The following is a 9,737-nucleotide window of genomic DNA, read 5'->3' on the forward strand; positions in this document are numbered from 1 at the left end:
TCTACCAAAATCATTAATCATTCATTTAAAACCATCAAAGTATGACAATGTGAAAAAATAGTTATCAGGGTATAATCCCAAAATCATAAAATATTAAACTCTGGTGGATGCGATACGATCATGTCGGACCCTTCTCTTTTGAACCAAAACAACCTGAAAAACATTTAAACATAAACCGTAAGAACAATGTTTAGTGAGTTTCCTGAAATACCACATATCATACAAGCAACGGGCCCCACCCAATGAGTGTAATGAGTCTCGCCCTAACTGGCATAACGGGCCCCGCCTAATGAGTATAACGGGTCTCGCCCTAACTCGAATAACAGGGCCCGCCCAATAAGTATAACGGGCCTTGCCTTAACTCATATAATTGGCCCCGCTCAACATACAAAACATGCAAGTATCACAAAGACAACTTGAAGGATCTTGTATGCTCAAGAATCATACTAAAGTGATAGTGTTATTTAACATATGATACTAATGGGTCACACTAACAACAACTTGATCCAATTGATTATTTATTATAAATTGATTTCAGTAAATATTCAGTAAACTTTTATAATTAAACTGGAAATTATTTATTTCATGGAAATATTAATTTTCGTTAAGAAGTAAGTTAATAACATCATATGGTATGATTTATTAAGTCATGTACAAAATTTTGGACAATAAGGAGTTTTTGTCTCTTACGTAAATGTTAAGACTTATATTTTATAAAGAAAGTGTATAAAATATACAAGCTTGGAATTTTTTTATTCTTATAGTCGTAGGGAGTTAAGAAGAGACAAGAGATGGCTTCTTGAATTGTTTATTCAAAAACCTTAAGCCTAAGAAGGAATGCATTAAGACATAGAGACATAGTTGTCTAAAAGTGCAATGAACTATTGGATAATAACTTCACTTTCTACATATAAACATAAAGCTTTCATTTGGCGACTTACTTGAAGCACCAAAACTGTAAGTCCTAGAGGACTTCTCACTCTCTCTCATTTTGTTCATCTTATGAAGATATTACTTGCTTTTATACTCTCTTGAAGTTCATACTTTGGTTATGAACTTCAAGCTTAAGAGATTAACAGTTTTCTTACAAATAACTATCATTCTACATCAAGTTAAGTCATTTTTGGTGTCTCTTAAGTTCATCATTCTTCATAAACTTTCAGGCCTCCTAAGAGGATCCAAAGAACTACAAAGGTTATCATTTCTTCATGTATTCTTTGGTTAGTGTTCTAATCTTTCTACAACTTGCAAGATGATCGTTGGTGGGTTTAACTTGTTTATGTTATTCAAAATTTATAAGTCGTTCGTTGTTAAAAGTCATGTTTTTTAAACTAGTTTTTGAATAAAACCCCAACAATTGGTATTAGAGCCACTTTGCAAATTTGGTTAGATTTTTCGACTTTTTGAAATCTTATTTTTTAGAGAATATGGATAACTTGGTTTTGTATAAAAACAAGTTTATACATATTTCTATGACGACTTTATAATCATTATTTTTATGTGACAAAAGTTTCATGCATCTTTTGTCATTTAAAGCTTTCTTAGAAAAATAAAGTTTGTTTAATGTGTATGTTGATATGTATGATGCTCATAAACTAGCCAATGACCATTGTATTTGTTGTGTTGTTGTGTTTATTGTTTTATAAAACTGGTTGTAATAATTTTTTTTATTCATATGGTATGTAATAAATTAAATAGGTTAGTTTTTTAAGTTTATTTTTATAAATAATAGATTAGTTGTTAGAAATAATTTATTTGTACAAAAATGTAACAAGAAAATGAAGTTGGAGCCATTTTATGAAGACCAAAGAGTAATTTTCGAGTTTAAGAACATGCAAAAAGTTAGTGAGAGTTTCTAAAAAGTGTCACTAATGCTGTTTCTTAAGGGCTGTTGGAGTTTTAGCGACAATTGCTGAATATTGTTTTCAAAAGCTTTTCCAATCTTTTGCAATCAAGTTGTGTTTTCTCAAGTGGGAGCTTCTACAACAACATTGCAATAAGATTTTTTTGTCCCTTATAATGTCTCTTTAGGAATGGACTTGGTATTTTCGTGTTGGATCACAAAAATATCATTAGTTGGTTATGTTTATGCATATTTATTTTTATGCATGTTTGTGTTATTTATTTTATGCAATTATTATGTGTGGTTGATAAATTAGTTTTTTCACCTACTAAAATAATTTTTGGACAAAATAAACATCATATGGAGTTTGTTTCCAAAATTTATAATGTGTACATAAGTTCTAACAAGTTATTGTTTTAAAATAAAATCCGGTTTTGCAAAAACACTAATAACGTCAAATTTTGAAATACTCAATTATAAGTTTTAAAATGGTGATTTTGTAACTGATACAAACTCCAAATATATAAGTAATTGTCACACCCACGACCATCATTGATATAATTTAAAAGGTTACATTGTTGATAGTGTTACATGTTTCCCAATAAATTATAATATGATGAAAAAATGAGTTTTGAACTAACGCCTTAGCGTCCCGTTCTCAAAAGTGGTTGGTTACTTGTTCACTAATTCCCTGAGAATAGAAGTGAAAAGAGTGTCAACAATTAAGTTGGTGAGTTCATAAGAGTTTTGTTTCAGAAATATGCCATTTTGCTTGTGAAAATGATAGAGCGTGATTTCCATAAAATCCAATATTTTCTTCTAAAATGTATTGTAGTCTTAGCTACACTAAGACCTAAAAATGTATGAATGCCCATGTACTTGTAATAGTATATTGTAGTTTTATATAAATAAAACTCTTTTTTGTGTGTTTGTTAATCCCTGTAAACCGTATGTATTGTTAATACCCCATCTGAGTTATTATAACCATGCTATGGCCCAGTCGGCCTGTAACGATGTTCTTCAGGCGTCGGAAATGTTATGACATTTGTCACCCCAGACCTGCCGGTCTAAGTATAGCTAACAACTTAGTTGTGAGATTGTTAGTCCCATACAAATCTATACACAACTATCAAACTCTCCCTACAAGAGATTTTGGTTACAATTACAAGACATTAATGTAGTACTTTAAAAGTACGGTGAAGTCGAATGTCTCACAAATTTATTCATTAACAAGTTTACGTCAAATGAAATGAAAACTCCTTTTTGTTGTAAATGTAAGTATTACCCTTTCATAGTGTATCTATAGTATGAAAATAATTATACTTTTATATAATTATTTCTTAATCACGAAAGGCTAAAATAACGTAAATGAACCCCCAAACTATACCTATTATATTTTAAGAAGTATGTGGCGATAAAATGAACACCTTTGTATTTTGACAACTTTTCATGTATAAATTTGGTAGTAATGTCGTTTCGTATATTTGGTATTTTTAGATAAAGGATACATAAAATGTAAGAAAACATAATTAATGGTTAGTATTTTAACACAAATTTCCTTGTGTTATACTTGTATTCTCCCACCCCCTAAAATATAGAAAAATAGTTATAAAGTGTAGGGGTATGAACTCACCTTATGTGATGATCGCGGTCAGATAACGAGATAGAGACGAAAATCTTCGAGTTTAAAATACGTAATGGTAGCCGTATCCTAATATTTTTAACATAAAATAATGTGTGATTATTTGGACTAATTATGAAATGGATTAGTAATAACACTAGATTAGATGATCTTACCTTATATTCAAATAACAAATGTTGAAGGTAATAGAAGAGTCTCCTGGAGGTTTTGAATATGAGTATTGAAAGGAAAAATGGGTCTTGATCAAAAGTGAAATTTACGTTCAATGGGAGTGAAGATTGAAAAATGACTAAACTCATATTTATATATGAAGGAAAAGAGATAAGGTGATGTGATAAGAAGTGACATTTACTTTGGGAAGATAAATCTCAAACCAAGTGGGTACACAAGTGGACAAGTGGGTGATATTCTTTATAATATAATCTTAGATATTATCTTAAGAAAATGTGTTCTAACCCTTCAAAATTTGAATAAAAATAGTAGTTTAGAGGGTTTAAGCCATGAAAAATACGAGTTTGAGGAAATTTCCGGCGTAAAAAACTCTTAAATTTACAAAAAGCTCCAAAATGGCTAAAAATCCGGAATGGGGTTCGGATCTGCTAGGGGTTAGTAGTCAAATTGCCATTTTCGGAGTCAAAGGGATGAATTTCGAAGCTAATCTTCAAGTTCTGGAGTCATCCAACCAATTCTGAAGTCTTCCTTCATGTTCTGGAGTCGAGGTGTGGAGTCAGCAGCTTCCGGAGTTGATCAACAGCTTCCAGAGTGGCTCCCTTCCGAGGCTGCGAAGCTGTCCAGTGCGAAATTTTCTAAAGCGTTCAAGGCTTTACAGAGCATGGGAGATTACCCAGTTGAGAGGTTTCTAAAGAGATTTGGTCCGCATGAGGAGGTTCCGAAGTAGAAGGAAATTCTAGGGATGATTAGAAGGTCCAGAGTCAAAAGTGGTCCAGAGTAAGAGGGTTCCGGACCAAGAAGAAAGGCTCCGGAAATGAATAGTATATTCGGAAATGAGCTTGTTCTTTTGGATTTTCGCCATCCATTTGGAGTCAATTCCATCAAAGGAAGGGCTAGGATGATGTCGGTATTCAATAAAAAGTTGAGAGAGATTAGGGAGAGATTTGGAATAGAGGTTTGTAGAGAGATTTGGGACACAGAGAGAGATTTTAGAGAGAGAGAGAGGAAGTTTAAAGAGATGGTATTTGTAGTTTTTGTTATGATTTTACCCCATAGTGTTAGGATTATGAACTTCTCTATTAGGTGTTATGAGTGCTCTCCATCCTTGAAGGATACATAGTTATGTTTTATGGAGTTGTTACATCACTCACCCTATTTAGGGCTCAGATTGTTAAACATATGAAACTTTTGAGTGATACTTTGTATTATAATAGTATATTATACATTAAGAAACATAGAGTAAACCCTAATATACTAGTACTAGCTGGGTTGACCAAGTTGATTTATTGACTTAACTTGACCAAAATTGCCGGTTGTCACATCATCCCCCCGTTAGAAGGAATTTCATCCCGAAATTAGTATTTTGAGTGGGACTTCAAGGGTTGGGGAAAAGTTGTGGGTACTTTTTTTTCATTTGATCTTCTAATTCCCAAGTGTATTCAGGTCCTTGTTTGGCATTCTAGCAGACCTTTACAATGGGTATGCGGCTTTGTTTCGTTATTTTTATCTCCCGATCCATGATTTCTACAAGTTCTTCTACAAAGTGGAGACTTTTGCTGATTTCAATTTCAGCAAGTGGGATGACGAGGGTCTCATTGGACAATCCTTTCTTTAAGTTGGACACATGAAAGGTAGTATGTACGTTATTAAGTTCCTGCGGTAATCGAAGCTTGTATGCTACCCGGCCAATCCTATCAAGGATCTCGAACGGCCGGTATACCTTGGATTTAGTTTCCCACGTTTTCCAAAACATATCATTCCTTTCCAGGGTGAGACCTTGAATAGTACTTGATCCCAACCTGGAATTCCAAGGGCTTCCGTCTTTTATCCACATAACTCTTTTGTCGGTCCCTAGAAGCTTTTTTCGTTCATGAATTGGACGATCTTCTCTGTTGTCTCCCTTATGATTTCAGGGCTAGTGAGAGTGCTTTTAGGAACTTGCCTCTTAGCTAGTTGTTGTTGGATTTAGTGTCTAAACCGATAACTATAACTGGGATGTACTTGACCCGACTGTAGCATGGTCCTTTTTGGGTTGCCTTCACAAGTGCACTTGATAGGATGGATTTTGAGAATAAGGTTGTTTATGGTTTATTATTATATTACTAGTATAATATATTAATATGAAACCATATTATTTAATTAGTGGTGATCAAGAATTAATTTGGAATTAGTTTTGTGATCAAAAGAGACTAATTAAATATGGGGGGATTGATTATGTAAATCAGTCATTCTTGTAGTGTGGGCCAATGATCGATGATCATGAGTGGGCTAAACTAATCCATGGAGTTTAAACCCATGGAGCATGAGAATGTGGAAAATCATGGGTTATTAAGGTTTGCAAAGTGTAACCCTAGCATGTGCAACACTATAAATAGAGCCCCTCTAGAGCCAAAATCGGACACACAACATATCTTGGAGATAACCAACTTATTCTCTCAAGACTCCTTTTGCATTTTTGTATTTCTAAACCAATATAGGCATCACACTTGAGGTGCTAAAGCTTTCAAAGGTCAGGAACTCTACCCTACTCAAGAGGTAAGCATACAAACTAAAGCTTTATATTATATAGCTTTTATTGTATGCTAGATAGGGAGAATGATTTGGAAAATAAATTGCATGTATAATTAGAGAAAATGTAGATCCAAAGCATTAAGGTTGCATGTGCACCATAGGAGTGTTATAGTGCTCAAAACCCAATAGTGGTATCAGAGCCTAGGATTGTTTTCTATTATATTTGATGCTTACTAGTTTTTCAAAGCTGGAAAATTCGAAATTTTTGTCTCTGACTGGTGAACTCGCCGAATACATGAACAGAATCGACGAGTCCACTCAGTACATAGGGCAACTCGGCGAGTTAGTTAATGCACTCGATGAGTTGAAGGCCATGTTTGTAGAATTTCGAGTTTCGTCGCCTGGTTTGGATTAGGAACACTACCACGAACTGTTTTGGTTCATTGGAAATGGTTTTTATGATATGGTAGTGCTTGTACTCATCCAACCACAAGATAATTGTCAAAGTTTTTAAAATAATTTTTGTTTTATATGATAAACAAATTTGCTTTAAAAATTGTTGATTTGAAATTGTCTTGATTATAAGTTTAGTTTGATCATGAATTATGTGATAATTTAGTTGTTAGAAAATGATCTAAACGATGTTTAATGACATCCATAACTTGTCCTCAAGTTATGGAAAATGAAAGGTCTCTTCATTAAAATCAAATTAAACTCAAATGTTATGAATGTGAAGAGCTTTGACAAGTTTCAAAACCTGCCCTCGGGTTTTGGAATTTGCACAGTCTCATTAAATGAAACTTTAATTCGAAAGCCTAGAGTTTTAAAAGTTAAAATTCAACCATTATACTGTATAATATTATAAGTTTATATATATATATATATATATATATATATATATATATATATATATATATATATATATATATATATATATATATATATATATATATATATATAAGAACAAGTCAGTCTTACCATTAGTAGGCCTTATTCATTAAGCCGGTCTATAGGGGGAGGGGGGGTATAAGGTTACTCCTATAAAATGGTGGTTTAATGGTTGTCCACTCTCACCCACCGCTTCCTTGAATGGAGGAGGGTCGCTACCCGAATGGGTAGGATAGGACATTAATTCTCCCTCATTAAAAGTATAATGATAAATATAAATTAACTAAACTTTTATTAAATTCCCAATCCTAGTTACTTTAGGAAAAATGTGAAAATGGTGCTAATCCATCAAATTACACTTTGCACCTTTGTTAAGTCGTTAGTGGAGCATGTGTGGTTAAATGACATACTAATCCAAAACTGGTAATGTGTGGCAAAGGGGAACTTGGTGTTAATTATAGATCATTGGAGCGTGTGTGGTTAACCAGCACATTGATTAAGTGATCTGTAACATTGGGTGCACCAAGCTAATTTGCATCGTTTTTCACACCTTGTCTGTGATCCTCGGCATCCCAGTCACAAACTTGAAGGGCACACCGAGATTTAGACATGCCATTGAAAAGTTCAATGAATCTCAAAGATCTAGGAATTTCAAACCAATTAAAACTTAATAATCTATTTCGTTTTTCATGGTGGAAATTGGTAAATCATCATTAACCTACTTTCAAATATTTTACAATTGGATTACGACATCCCTTTTCGTAATTTTAGAATATTGTGTTGGGTCCTTGAAGGGTTTTTTTGTTGGGTTTTGAGCATTCTAACACTCCTAAGTGTACACGCAACCCTAAATACCTTGGATCTATGTTTTCTCTATTATACATGCAAATATGAACATCCAAGGTATTATCCTAATCTAGCATACAAAACAATGAATATAACAAGATTGAATACATACCTCTTTGATGTAGAAAGTCTTCATGAAGCTTGAGTGCCTAGTGCCCCAAGTGTGACACCTCAAAAGGTTCACACAACATCATATGCACTTGGAAAGACTTGAGAGAAATCTACTCTTCATGAAAATCGGCTAGCCCTCTCTAGAATGATACTAGTGCCAATTTTGGTCAAGAATAAGATGCATATATAGTTAGGGTTACACCATGTAAACCCTAATTGACATGGCCTTTCATTTCCACGATCCATGGGTACAAAAACACCATGGAGCATCCATAAAGCATCATATGGGTTTTAGCCCAACTAGATAATCCATGGAGCATTAGCCCACTATATAAGTATGGATGATTTACACAATCAACCCATATATTTAATTAGTCTTCTTTTGATCACTTAATTAATCCTAGATTAATTCTTGATCAATACTAATTAAATAATCTTATTAATATATTAGAACTTATAATATATTAACCAACCATAAGTGTTATTTCTCTCATTATAGTCTATCCAAATGCATGATGCCATGCAACCCAAATGGACCATGCCGGGTCGGGTCAAGTCTTACCAATTATAGTTATGGACTTAGACATTAGTCCAACAGTCTCCCACTTGGATAAGTCTAAAACTATTATTGCGTATGACTTTAGGAACCGACTGGCAATCGTAGCTCTCAAAAGCTTCAGTCGAACTCTAACCTTGTAGATGAACTATGACCTTTGTTAATGACTTATCCATTAGATAAGGGATCATATATTCCTCTATTCTAGATATCATATGGACTGAGAAATGGATTATAATCATTCTCTCTGTCCATTTGTTGTTTCCCGATTTCCGATTTATGACGACTGACTAATTGAACCAATCAAATCAGTCCTAGCCCGGCCGAGCACTTCCATTTGTCATCATCAAATCATCGAGGGGCCCATAGATATCACTTTTATCCTGAAGGTAAAAGGAATGGATAAACTTCGACTCATATGGCTTTTTCTACTACTTGTTGACTCATACACAAAGGCACGTTTTATAACACCGAGTTACCGAATGCGTTTTCGTGCAATCAGTGTACAACCAACTCATAGTAACAACTTATATCTCTAGGTTTGAAGAATATAAGATATTATCGTCTCATGATCACTCGTGATAAAATCTATGAAGTGATTCCAATGAGCGCGGGTTGAATCCAATTCTCAGAACTTATGAGCACTCATGTGTGTTGTAGCCCTTTGTCCAACACCTTAGACCTCTATAAGCCAACCCATGACAGTCTTAATTCATATCTACTTCCAACATATGACCGACTGTGGATGGTTTGAATAAATTAGTCATTCCGTAAGAATAACCTAGTTTATTCTGGAAGTCAAAACATGCAAAATGAAACACAAGAATAATTGAATCCAATATGGTATCAAAACCTATGAACATAAATAAAACACCTTTTATTTATCACCATATGATTACACATTATTGATTGTATACTGTTTCAGCTATCAACTTTATTCTTGAATTTAAAACAATAGTAGTCCCATGCTCCAAGCATGTACACTATGTTTTCTAAACACTAGTCATGCCACATAGCAAGTATGCATACTATGTTTGTCTATGATATTTACTTTGTGAAATAGATCAATTGAACATAACTCCAATGATTCTCTTTTCACACTCCCAAATCCTTACTGCAAATGCAAGAATTCCAAATTCATGATATTTACTGAAATCTGTTAGATTCTA

General features: G+C 33.6%; 1 long non-coding RNA gene across 1 annotated transcript in view; it reads right to left on the reverse strand.

Moving 5' to 3' along the window:
* LOC122195771 (uncharacterized) overlaps positions 1–3,780 on the reverse strand; it is a 4,170-nt gene extending 390 nt beyond the window's left edge. Inside the window, exons 1-3 of the long non-coding RNA XR_006186516.1 lie at positions 3,641–3,780; positions 3,477–3,554; positions 1–153 (exon numbers count right to left, since the gene is read on the reverse strand). The exon at positions 1–153 is cut by the window's left edge and continues 390 nt beyond it. This is a non-coding gene — a long non-coding RNA (uncharacterized LOC122195771). The remainder of the gene's footprint in view (positions 154–3,476; positions 3,555–3,640) is intronic.
* Between the last annotated feature and the right edge of the window lie 5,957 nt (positions 3,781–9,737).

The sequence above is a fragment of the Lactuca sativa genome, chromosome 8 (assembly GCF_002870075.4).
Source record: "Lactuca sativa cultivar Salinas chromosome 8, Lsat_Salinas_v11, whole genome shotgun sequence".
Lineage (NCBI taxonomy): Eukaryota > Viridiplantae > Streptophyta > Magnoliopsida > Asterales > Asteraceae > Lactuca > Lactuca sativa.